The sequence below is a fragment of the Camelus bactrianus genome, chromosome 3 (genome assembly GCF_048773025.1).
Source record: "Camelus bactrianus isolate YW-2024 breed Bactrian camel chromosome 3, ASM4877302v1, whole genome shotgun sequence".
Classification (NCBI taxonomy): domain Eukaryota; kingdom Metazoa; phylum Chordata; class Mammalia; order Artiodactyla; family Camelidae; genus Camelus; species Camelus bactrianus.
Genome location: NC_133541.1, coordinates 46,905,617 through 46,918,683, shown reverse-complemented (window position 1 = coordinate 46,918,683; position 13,067 = coordinate 46,905,617). Strand labels below are relative to the sequence as shown.

Sequence of the window (13,067 nt, the reverse complement as noted above, 5' to 3'; positions counted from 1 at the left end):
ACAACTACTTTTCCATTGCTTTAATTCCTTTTCCTCACTGCTTAATTCAGGTGACTCCTTACTGGGTAGAATCTATCATTTTCTCTTTGGCACCTCAAATTAGTGGTCAGTGCTTGTTGTTCTATACCTCCCCATCAACTTGTTCCTCACCTTGCAAACATTCTACTTCTTCTCTTTAATTTCACATAAAACCTCCCAATACTTGCTTGCCGTATTTGAATGCCTCTGTGTGCATTCTCTTTGACTTCTACAATATGTAACTTTTCATCTAAAAACTCTTCAACATTAACTTTCATGACATTATATTATTCTGAATCTTCCCTGGGTCTCTAACTGCTTTCCACTATTGTCAATAACATAACATTCTCCTATCCCTTGGCTATGGCTATTACCCAAAGTTTAATTCCTGTTATTCTTGCTCTTCCTCCTTTCCTATAAAAAACTCATCCACCATGGTTGAAGCCATTATACAAATACAGATAATTTTCAGATCTATATCTCCATTTCCCTGATATCCACATATTCTCAGTGTCATATCTCGAATTACATTCCATACAATCATTAGTCTAGTCAACATACTGAAAATTCAAATCATCCTTATCCTCAGTCCATCTCCCCTTCATTATTTTGCTATACCTAATGACAGTACTACTATTGTACCAGTCACCAAACTTCACATTTTAAATTCACCTTCAACTGTTCCTTCTTTATCCTTTATTTTAAAGCATTCATAAATTATGATCAAATCTTGTGGACATTATCACTCTACTTCAGATCTTTAAAATCTTCCACTTATAAAAGTTCAATAGCTTTTCCTCCAACCTTCAAATTCCTCTCCTTGCAATGAATTTACAACTCTACTCCACCAGAATCAGATGGCTAAAACATTCTTTTCCCCAGATTACACTTAAAATGGCTTCACACTGCCTGCTGGATTTCTGAATCTAAAAGCAGCTTTTAAGGAGTCAAAACGTGGCACAACAGGAAGCTTTTAGGATCCCATTACAGCAGAGGCCCAAGACTGTTAAGCATTTTGTATACAACACCTGCAGGAACCCAAGAGATAGTAGCAATTAATTACAGGTGTGACCAGACTGTTAGCTATGGGTAATAAAGGTGGAACGTGATTTTCTCAATTTGTGTAGTTATTCAAGAAACACCAGTTCTTGATTTCTGGCAAGTACATTATTAACAGAGTTGACCTTAGTAATAAATATTCAAGCAACCTTCCTTCCTATGCAGAACTATAACTGCTAAATCAAGCTCTGTATATTTGAACAAAATTGATGTTTCAAAGCCCACGTTCAGACACACCTTTTCTCTTGCCACTTTCAGTTCTGTTTCGATTCCCCTATTTCTTCGTAATGTAGTAAGTATAAAGTCTAATTTTTCTTCATTTTTGTCTTCAGTTTCCATGATATGATCTCCACAGACCAAACAAGCTGTGAAAAATTAGTAGAGAATACCTTTAATTGTGCATATATTAAAAGACCTGGGTTTAATTAACAAAATATTAACCAAAGCCCTTCAGTCTAGTCATGTCAGTTGCACTCTAAAGTGATGAAAAATAAGTTAATATGCTAATATGTCTAACATGAACATATATACAAACATCTTTTTCCACTTTGGACTGAGGTCTCAGCCTTTGATTAGATTAAATCAAGGAGACGAGCTCCCTTTGTTCCAATGTCAAGGATGGAGAGGTTGCTCCAAGGTTTTCTAAATTTGTTATCAAGAGAATGTTCATGGCTTCTGATCTTGGGGTTCATCCTGATTTTACTGACTTTGTTTATATTTTCTAAATCATTCTCTTGCATTTTATAAATAGTAACAATTTTATACTAGTAACACAGTTTAATTCCTAGGGCTGTTTCTAAGCTTACAAGTTAGTTTGTAGGGGATGGTAACAGATTTCATTACAAGGATAGCCAATTTAGAATGATGAAAATAATGAATTGGGATTTTAGAGTCCTGGGTCTTCCTCAGAGCCCTGTAAGAAATCAACATTGAGATTTAAACAATGGTTTTTTTTTAATGTTCACAGAATTACCTGTGATATTTGATGAAATGCAAATTATGGGACTTGATTTCTGGAGGGTTTTTTTTTGTTGTTGTTAGTAGCTCTAGAATAGGGAACAGAAATCTGCATATTAAACAAGTTTTTCAGGAATTGAGACAAGTATTCTTCTAACTACACTTCGAGAATCACTGCCTTAGGCAAGTCAGCTTCTCTGGGCTTCAGTTTCCACATCTGTGAAATGACAGAGCTGGATTAGATGATAGTTGGAGATATTGTCAGTTCTTAACATTTTACAACTCAATTAAAGTGTTTCCTATTTCTAGGAATATAGTGTTAATCAGTTCAACACAGGTGGCACTCAAGCAACTAAACCTCTCTTCTTTCACTCATGTACTGCTAGAGGAATATTTTTCCATTTCTATACCTACAATTATCTTTTTTGTATCCATATTACCTCAAAGGCAGCCTTTCATGACTAATCCCAGCATCTGCCTCCTGCAGAACTTGGTAACAGAAAGAGGCACTAGAAACCATCAAATAAGGCTACCATCCCACAATAAAATTCCAAACAGCTTGTGCTTGTTGACTTCCATTATCGGGAACTCACTACTGCAAAACCTGGAAATATCTTTCTTCTCTTGAACGCAAGTCTTTCTCACTAGAGGTTCTGTCTGTATGCCCTGGCGCTGATCTATGGTTCTGTAGAATAAGTATAATTCCTCACCCATGTGGCAACCATCTGAACACTACAGTCTTTACTCCATATTCATGTTCAGTTCTTCTTATACATAGTTTGTGTTCAGTTGACCTTCAATGGATCTCTCCTAAAGTGCGTGCCCAGCAGTGGTCTGGGGAGTGCCATTTATGGTAGGACTATGTACAACTAAGGGAAGGGGAACACACTTAAAACTCATATCACAGAGAAAAGGGAATATCCCCCTAAGATATTGTTCAAGATTAAGGTTATACGCTTACTTAGATACATATACTTACTTGCTTTTCTCCTGGAACAGCCCTAGAAAAAACTTGTATTACTCCTAAGGTCATACAGGCCTTCACCATCTCTGCAGACCAAAGGGCTCAGTGCAGCTGCTATCTCAGCCTGCTCTTGCCACTCACAGGAATTCCCCACCACAACCTTACCCCTGCCCTTACCCCACAGATCTTCTTCCCTTCTCAGAGGCTTCCCTCTTGCCAATGAGACAACAGAGGCTATTAAACCCAGTCAATGGAATTTTTTTTTTTTTACCCCAAGAGGAAACAGAAGTTGATTAATCAATTTTTCTTCTTCTTTCCATCATCACAGTAACCACTCCCACAAGATAGCTGACAATAAAGAAAAATCTTCAGGGGAACAACAAGAAAGATTAGAACTGTTGTTTTAATGTGAACAATAGGAGACAGAAAGCAATGGAATGGCAGCCTTAAGGTGTTGAAAGGAGGAAAAACAGCCAGACAGGTATTATATATCTAAAAAAAATATATTCTTTAAAAATAATGGCTAAAGAAAGGCATTTTCAGACAAGAAAAGATGAGAATATTTGTTGCCAGCAGAACCATATTACAAGAAATACTAGATGAATTTCTTCAGGGTGAAAGGAAATTATCCCAGATGAAAGCAAGGAATTGCAGAAAGAGACAAACAGAACTGAAAAGAATAAATGTATAGGTAAATATAAATTTTTTTTTACTTTACAAAAAAAAAGAGTGTTTAAAGCAAAAATAATCATGTTTTGTGGAATTTATAGTATACATAAAAGTAAACTATATGAGAACAGACCAAAAAGAGCAAGCGGGGCTGAGAGCTTCTTACATTATTTGTGAAGCAGTAAAATTTCAGTTTCAGGTTTTATTAAGCTAAGCTTTAATATATAGCATAAACACTAAAAGGAAATAAAAAACTGTGTTAAAAAGCCAATGAAACATATAAAATAGAAAAATAAACACACTTGAGTAATACAAAAGAAGTTATGAAGAAGAAACAAAGCAACTAAACAAGATAGGAAAAAGAAAACAAAATAGTAGACCTAAATCCAAACATACTAGTAATTACATTAAATATCAGAGAAACAAGCATAAATACTCCAATTAAAGGATGGTGGTTATAGGAATAGAATACTTTTTAATCCATGACTCAGAATGTGCCATTCACAAAGGACACACTTTCAATATAAGGATACAGATAGAAGTAAAGTAAAAGGATGGGAAAAGCTGTACCATAAAGGCATTAACACTGAAAAGGGATATTTTACATGAGAACAGGATCAATTCATTGGGAAGATGTGATGAGCCTAAATGTATATGCAGCTAGCATCACAGCTTAAAACATAAGATGCAAAACTGACAGAACAAAGAGGAAAAATAGACTAATTTGCATTCATAATTGGAGATTTTCAGATATCTCCCTCAGTCAGAGATAAAGCAAGATATTTAAAATAGCAATATATAGATGACTTGAAAACCTCTAATAACAAATGTGAACTAATTAGTATTCATATAACACTACTAATAAATGGAGACTACACATACTTCCAAACATACATAAAATAGTAACAATGTAAACCATATATGTATCCTTTAGGTAGTTCTTTGTATCTTTCAAATGACTGATTCACTCAGAATACTTTTCCTAACCAAAATTAAAATGAACTGGAACTCAGTAACAAAAAGTTAACTAGAAAGTCTTCAACATTTGGAGATTAACAACATAATTTTGAAAAGCCCATGGGTCACAGAAGAAATCACAATGAACATTAGAAAATATTTTGAAGTAAAAACAAAATACATAAAACTATACATTAAAAAGGGTGAATTTTGCTGTATTAAATTGTATCTCAATGAACCTGACTGAAATTTTTTTTAAATAATGAAAATACAACATACCATATTTTGTGAAATGATGCTTAAGCAGTGCTTAGAGGAAAATGTAGTGAATTTAAATGTGTGTATTAGAAAATAATAAAGACTTAAAAATAATGATCTAAGTTTCAGGTGTAGAGCAAAGTGATTCAATTATACGTAACAATGGGGGAAGGTTATAGCTCAGTGGTAGAGTGTATGCTTAGCACTGGGTTCAATCCCCAGTACTTCAAATAAATAAATAAATAAACCCAATTACCTGCCCCCTAAAAAAAATTATACATATACTTACATATATATATCTTTCTCAGATTCCTTTCCATTATGGTTATTACAAGATATTGAATATAGTTCCCTGTGCTACACAGTAGGTCCTTGTTGTTTATCTGTTTTATATATATAGTAGTGTGTACATGTTAATCCCAAATTCCTAATTTATCCCTCCCCCGACCCTTTCCTCCTTGGTAACCATAGTTTGTTTTCTATGTCTGCAAGTCTATTTTCTGGTTGGTAAGTAAGTTCATTTTTATTATTTTTTATAGTAAATCAACTATACTTCAATTTAAAAATAGTGACCTAAGTAACTATCTTAGCTGTCCAATAAAAGAAAAAAGTATTATCAAAGAAGGAAGGAAATTGTGTTGAACTGAGACATGCCATTCAGATCCCCCACCAAAATCAAAGAAGACAGACTGTCCCAGTTATCAGCAGACTCTAGCTGTCAGCTCCTTGAGGATTTGCAGAGAACCTCCTCACCCAAGGACAAGTCCTTCTTGGGCAGCCCATATTCAGTGACTGATCATAGTGGAGGTATAAAATCCAGACATTTCCGACCAATGCCAGGACACTGCTGAAAGCCTAACTACCCCTCTGGCTCTTCATAGGGTTGTCTGATATTTTCCAGGCTCCATCACAGTTAGATATTTATTCCCCCCTGACCAATGAAGTTACAGTCTCCTCCCTTCCATGGGAGCTAATCTCTAATAAAGACCCTGCATGACAATATCCATTAGAAGGTTTGCTTTGAGAGACAGACTGTCAACAGAATAATCAAAATGTAAGTAGAAATCAGTGAAAAAGAAAGGAGACCAAAACTAAAAATTGCTTCTTTGAAAGATCAAAAGCATTAATAAACGCCTAGCAAGGACTCATTAAGAAAAAAGAGCAAAACAAAACACTCAACAGAACTGTTTGACATTGATACAGTCAGGATGTAGAACACTTCTATCACAAGAATCCCTCAAATCCTGCCCTTTTATAGCCACAACCACCTCCCTTTCCCCATCCCGACTCCAATTCCTAATTCCTGGAAATCACTAATCTAGTCTCTATTCTATGATTTTATCCTTTTAAGAATATTACATAAATAAAATCACAGTATGATTGTTATTAGATTTTTTTCTCTCAGCATAATTCCCTGGAGATTCATACAGAATTCATCACTGTGTCTATATCAATAATTCATTCCTTTTTATTGCTGAGTCATATTCCATGGTATGGGAAATACTAGTTTGTTTAACCATTTACCCATTGAAGGATTGTTGCATTGTTTCCAGTTTTTTGCTATTAGGAATATAGCTACTATGAACATTCATGCACAGATGTTTTAAAACATAAGTCTTTTCTGGGACAAAAGCCTGAATATAACTGCTAAGTTACATGGTGGTTGCATGGTACTATGGACTGATTTGTGTCTTTCCAAAATTCATGTATTGAAGCCCTAACCCCCAATACCTAAGAATGTGACTGTATTTGGAAACAAGGCCTTTCAGGAGGTAATTAAGGTAAAATGAAGTCACATGGGTGGGCTTTAATCCATTACGACTGGTGTTCTTCTAAGAGGCCTTCTAAGAGGAGATTAGGACACAGACAACCCACAGACTGAAGGGCGATCACGTGAGATCACATCAAGAAGGTGGCCATCTGCAAGCCAAGGAGAGAGGCCTCAAAAGAAGGCCTGATAACAGCTTGACTTTGGATTTCTACTCTCCAGAACTACCAGAAAATAAATTTGTTTATTTCTAAGCTACCCAATCTGTGGTATTTTGTTATGGGAGCAGAAGCAAGATAATAAATATGGCTAGTTTTATAAGAAATTGCCAAACTGTTACCCTGAGTTGCTGTACCATTCCTACCAGCAGCATATGAGTGATCAGATTCTCTGTAACTCCTTTCAGCATTTGGTGTTGTCATTATTTTATTTTAGCTGCTCTGACAGATGCGTGGTGATTATCTCATTGCTGTTTTAACTTGTATTTCTTAAATAACTAATTATGTTAAACCTATTTTCATGTGCTTATTTTTCAACTATATATCCTATTCATAAAATAATCTCTCTTCAGGCAGAAATCCATTTTCTAATTAGATTTTTTGCTTGTTTTTCACTGTTAAACCTTTGAGAGTTCTCTACATATTCTATATTAGTCCTTTGTCAGATATGTGATTTGTAAATATTATTTCCCTGTTTGCTACTTGTCTTCTCATTCTCTTAACACGGTCTCTTGGAGAGCAAATTTTTTTTTAAATTTTGATAAGCTCCAATTTAACAATTTTTCTTTTTATAGATCATGCTTTTGGTGTCAAGTTTATAAACTCCTTGCTTAACCCTAGATCCCCAAAGACTCTTCTCCCATGTCTTTTTTTCTCTAAGTTTTATAGTTTTATTTTCCTTTTAACTACATGAACAATTTCGAGTTAATTTTTATATAAAGTATGAGGTTTAGATCAAGATTAATTTATTGAAAAGGCAAGACTTCCTCCATTGAATTGCATTATCAGATTCTGAGTGGGATGTATGACTCAAAAAGGCTAAGAAGAATTATTCTACATAGAAGAGTCTCCATAAAAATGCCTAGGCTTTATTAAGGCAAAGGAAGCACACTGTGAGTCTCTGTTTTATGTTCCTGCCTTCAAATAATGTACATGAGCCCTCTTCTATCCTCCTTAGCTGAAGAGCATGTTTTAAGATCCAAAGTTTTCTTTGATGATACACATAAGGTTCCTGACACTCTTATTCTACTCTAATTCATGAAAATACTTGTGAGGGATCGATGTTTATTTGACTTGTCTGAATTCCTGTGTTAAACCTCTGACCTATCTAAACCCAAGGAAACAGCCCAATGACTTAAGACCAGGCTACCTCTTTGGAATACAGTGTTCTGTCCACTGGACCAACAGACTTTCCCAGTGTGGATTCCAACCTCCCCTGGACATTCTGCACTTGGTTCATCCACACTCTTGTGAAACTATGAGTACCTGCATAGCTGGTCTTTCTTTCCCTGGAATTGGTACCATTAGGTCACTTGGCAGAGGGGAAGAACGTGAACAGAGTAACTGATCACAGAATACAGGAGTGAGGGAGTCATTAGCTCTGTATACCAAACATCTGTTCTCTTCCTGGGCACATGAATTGTGCTGCCTTACCCTCTGGAGTTCAGAAAACCATGTGACTTGCTTTGACCAACAAAATGTAAGCTGCAGTTAATGTGTTCTGTTTCACTGAAGTCTTTAAGTACTCACATGCCATTGCCTCCCTGCACAGATGAGTGATACTCAGATGGTGGAGACTCTATCAGCCTGAAAACCTAAGTGAAAATGATATGAAACAGAGCCCTAGCAACACAAATGGCCATGAAGCATGCATGAGAAATAAACTCTGTTGTTTTCAATCACTAAAATTTTTTTTTGATTTTTGCTTTTTACCACTGCATAATTGCATCCATCCTTATGGATACAGTGCTGGTAGGATTATCTGTTTATTTAGTTGTTAAAATTAATTAAATGGAAATTGAAATCTAAATTAATCTTTATATCCTTGTAAGTCTATTCATAGAAATAAATTTGCTAGTTGAAAAAAAGTTATGGTCACACCATGTTTCTTAAATAGAGTTTTGAAAACAGTTTCCACATGTAGATTAGTGACAGCATTCCATGGGCTAAGATACAAGCACACCAAAATCTATTACTGGCACTGAGTCAATACTTAATATTTTTTGAATAACTACAATCCACATGAGGGAGATGAAGCAATTAAACAGCAAAACGCTGAGCAGAGATAGCTAAGTAAATATTTCAACTGTTTGACAATAGCTTAACAACAAATAATTTAACAAAATTTTGTAGCTACCGAGCAAAACACTGGACGGATTAAAAGCAAAACTAAAAACAAACAAAGAAAACAAAGCCTTTTGCACTTTAGTTTGTGGGTGAGGCAGACAGTAAAGAGATTCAACAGAAGAGATGTACCCCAGGTTCTACGGGAGCACAAGGGAGGGGTAATGTCATGGTTTGTACCAAGTATGTACATCATGGCGAAAATCCATTTTCAGCTCATGCCCCCACTGGAAAATTATGCTCTTGTTTAACCAGAGCAAAATTTAATCCAGAATGCATTAAGGCAGAACCCAGGAGAAGCCAGCCAGAGAACACAGTGTACTCAGAGTAAAGGGCCAGAGAAGTGCAGGGTCCCATAGCAAAGACAAGAAGTCACACCACACTGGGAAGCAATTAGAGACAGGCAGTTCGGGAGCTCACTGAGAGCAGCCAAATCTCCCCAGCAATGGAACTAGTGGTGCCTGAATCTGCTTAAAGTGATTTTTGAGAGCTGTACAGGCAGAGAGAGCCTTTCTGTAACTCCAGGGACTGCACAGGAGAAAAGGGTTCACACAGGACAAAAAGCAAATCGTGGACTCTGCAAAGCAGGAGGCACCCAGATTGGGGATATAATTGAGACAATTTTTTTAAAGATGTACGAGACTGAGTTTTTTCAGCAATTCTTCAGTGAGAATAAAATGTATACTCATAGCAGTCCTTGCTCTCTGTGTGTATCTATATATATATATCTGTATCTACAGATATTTGTTATGTTTAAGTTTATAGTCAGGTCTAGAGTTCTCATTAGATTGTGGGTTTATTTATCACCACCTAATCCTACTTTCATCTTCATTAATGCCTGAATTGAAGAACCGTTCTAGGAAATGTAGAGATGGTTTGGGTTGAACTGACTTGAATATTACCCTGTTGTCAAAATGAGTTAAGTAGCATCCTCCTCAAAGTGGTATCTTGACAAGACTGTTTCTGCACACTACACTTAAGGAAAAATGATGCCATTGGGAGATTAAGTTTAAAAAAAAAAAAACAAGGTGAAAGGATTTGGGGGTCAAAGTCTATAAAAATAAAGCCATAACATTCCTCTTCCTCACTATTACATGCCAAATCATAATTTTCTGTTTTCAAAAATGTGAACTTTAAGCAAGTCTATGTGCTCTGACCCAGAAATTCCACCTCTAGAATCTAACCCTATGAAATGATTTAAGATACACAAGGAGATTTATTAGCAAAATATATTAATTGTAGAATCACTAATTTTGAGGTGATAATAAAATTTTAAATGCTTATCAATATTAATGAGAAATGAAGCTAAATTAAATTTTTTTTCTAAATTCGGAAGAAAAGAATAGTATATAAGTCTGGGTAGTAATCTCACATTAAGAAGTGCAAAACTATGATCAGCTCAGCTTAAATGCCAAGGAAACTTTTGACCCCTGTCTAGTTCTTAATAGACTACATAGTGTTGAAACTATTTTAATCCCAGACCTCAAAGTGCAAGCCTGGATTACCTTAGAATTCACCTCTTCCCTCCTTCCTCCTCCTAAAAATGAGTACTCTCAAAGTTGAGAATTTCAGGAGTTGAGTCATTTTTGTGGTTTTGTCTCTTTGCCTGCTTCTAAGAATGGGACACAAAATGCACTTTGTGAAGTCAGACTTTGAACCAGGACTTAATTATCATGCGGGAAATTAATCTTAGTGGGTGATTTCCCTCATTAAGCAAATCATCAAGTAAGTATTTTATTAAGTCAAGATTATCTATTTAACACTATACTGGGGCTACAAGGCTATAGAAGCTGTGTGCATTAGAGATGGGCCTGGCCTCAGCTTGCTTGCTTTCCAGCTGACTAGATACCCACAAAAATGAACCAGGAGTAAACAGCACAGGATGAAAGGGAAGAAAGAGCTAAGTCAGCACGTGGAGTCTAGGTGCCACTATAACACTGGTAGAAATTCAATAAGGACCACAGTGACAAGGGAGAACTTAATGGGGAAGTGAACTTGGACTAGCCCTTGAAGGATAAATAGGATTTGTATGAGGAGAGTGTAGGGAATTCTAGGAGTGTAGCACAATATGAAGGAAAGAATGACAGCAGGGGTGACCTGGTTTTAGATTCAAGGGACTTGACATAGAGGGAAGTAAAGGAAAACGAAAGTGGAAAAGTGCTTGGGAAAGAAAGAGAAATTAGTCCCCTTTAGATAAAAAAAGAAAAAAAAAAGGAGGAGGAGAAGAAAAGAAGAAAGGTATATTTTGGCTTTTGTGTACATATACTTGGGAGATATTTTTCCTAAAATTTGAAAAGTAAAATTGCTTTAAATATTAACAACAGTCTTGAAAAATCTAGACTTAAACATGTTCTTTGTGAATAATTATATACAATAAAAAGTAACAACAAATAGAGTTTTCTCCATCAAAAGAGGGTGACAGTTAGAGACCAAGTTCCCAAGCCATAATTTCTAGGTACTTTCTGAATCCTTCTCAGTCGTCCCCAAACAATAACGGTGACCAAGCTGGCTGTCCACACCCTCCAGCAGCCTCAGCATTCCCAATGTCCAGCCCAGGTCCTGGTAACAAAAGCTCTTTCATCTCTGCTTATACAACACCTTCCCATCCACTGCTCAGCTCCTCCATGCCATCCCTTTCCTTTATACCAAGAAAGATCTATTTTATGTATTTACTACTACATTTCAGTTACCATATATGTTAAAATCCCCTGAGGTACGCATGGAGAAGAGGGAGAATGGATAAATAGAACAGGCGGATGAATATGGATTGGCAAAAAGCCAGGTCCATTGTGAACATAAGGAAATTCAACCTCTGCTCTCAAGGAGTGTGTACTATCCATCAGGAACCAGGTATGCAAAGCAGTATAATGTACAACAGCGTCAATGTAGAGATACACAATGCATATTCAAGTACAGCTGAAGGAGCACCCATGTCTGCCAGAGGAAGACGGAAAAAGCCTCAAAGAACCATTGGAGACAAAACTGAAAGAACAGATGGGAATTCTTCAGACAGTCTGGGGCGAGGCATTCCAGACACAGAAGCATCAGAAAATATAACACAACTGAGAACCTACAGAGAGTCAAACATTGCTGAGAGGACGGTTAAAGGAAGACAGGTGGGAAATGAAGCCTATTAGGTAAGCAGCGGCCACCTCAAGTGTGATCAGGTAGCAAAAGTCATAATGGCAGAATACGCTCCAGAAAAAACTAAAAAATACTCAGTTCAATCATACAGATAAAGCATGCTTCATTTTTTTGTTCTCTTTAAAGAGCCTATTTTATTTGCTATTCATATTTATATATTTTTAATTTTGCTTTAATGTGTACTAAGTAGTGACCATATGAAAAGACTATTTAAAATATGGGTATGGTATAACAACAATACAAATTACCTTCTTACCTACTTACCTTCTATAAGGAAAGGAATGTTAATATCGTCTCTAAAGTCCTTCCCAGGGCCACGTCTTTGCCTTCTTGCTCAGAAGTAACCATTAAAGAGCTAAGCCCAGGCTGGGTTTTGTTCCTTCCACTCCTTCCCTCCCTAGGGATATTTAATCGACTCTTTCCTTCCCATCTTAATCCCATTTCCTGGACATAATAATAAATGCTTTTTTTTTTTAAACAGGAAGGGACGTCACAGATTTTCTATTTTAATAGCTTTATTTTACATTAGAAAGCTAAGGCACAGGCAAGTAATATCCTCTTGTTAATTAGTGCTAAATTCAGAACTAGCACCTAGAGCTCCAAATTCCAATTCTAGTTTGAGTAGGAAAACTCAGCCTGATTTTGCCTCTAGTTTAGTTCCTATCCCACTTTGCATGAAGCAGTTATCCCCTTATGATACCCTCACTTCCCTGCAATTTTGTAGTTTGAATCACAGGTTAAAGAGCCAGAAGGAGATGATAAGAGAAAATAGCACCGTAAATTGCTATTCTTGTAGTTGGGTAACTTTAGGAGAGGTATTATAATAAATTACATCTTCTCCATCACTGCTGTAATATTTTTTTTGAAGGCTTGAGGGTATATAGTTCCCTCATGTTAAATGGACTAATTATCAATAGTCTGAGCCAAGAGG

General features: G+C 36.2%; 1 long non-coding RNA gene across 1 annotated transcript in view; it reads right to left on the bottom strand.

Moving 5' to 3' along the window:
• The window catches only part of LOC141576316 (uncharacterized), a 546,933-nt gene that overhangs the window by 300,490 nt on the left and 233,376 nt on the right, over positions 1–13,067 (bottom strand). Inside the window, exon 4 of the long non-coding RNA XR_012504669.1 lies at positions 1,315–1,442. This is a non-coding gene — a long non-coding RNA (uncharacterized LOC141576316). The remainder of the gene's footprint in view (positions 1–1,314; positions 1,443–13,067) is intronic.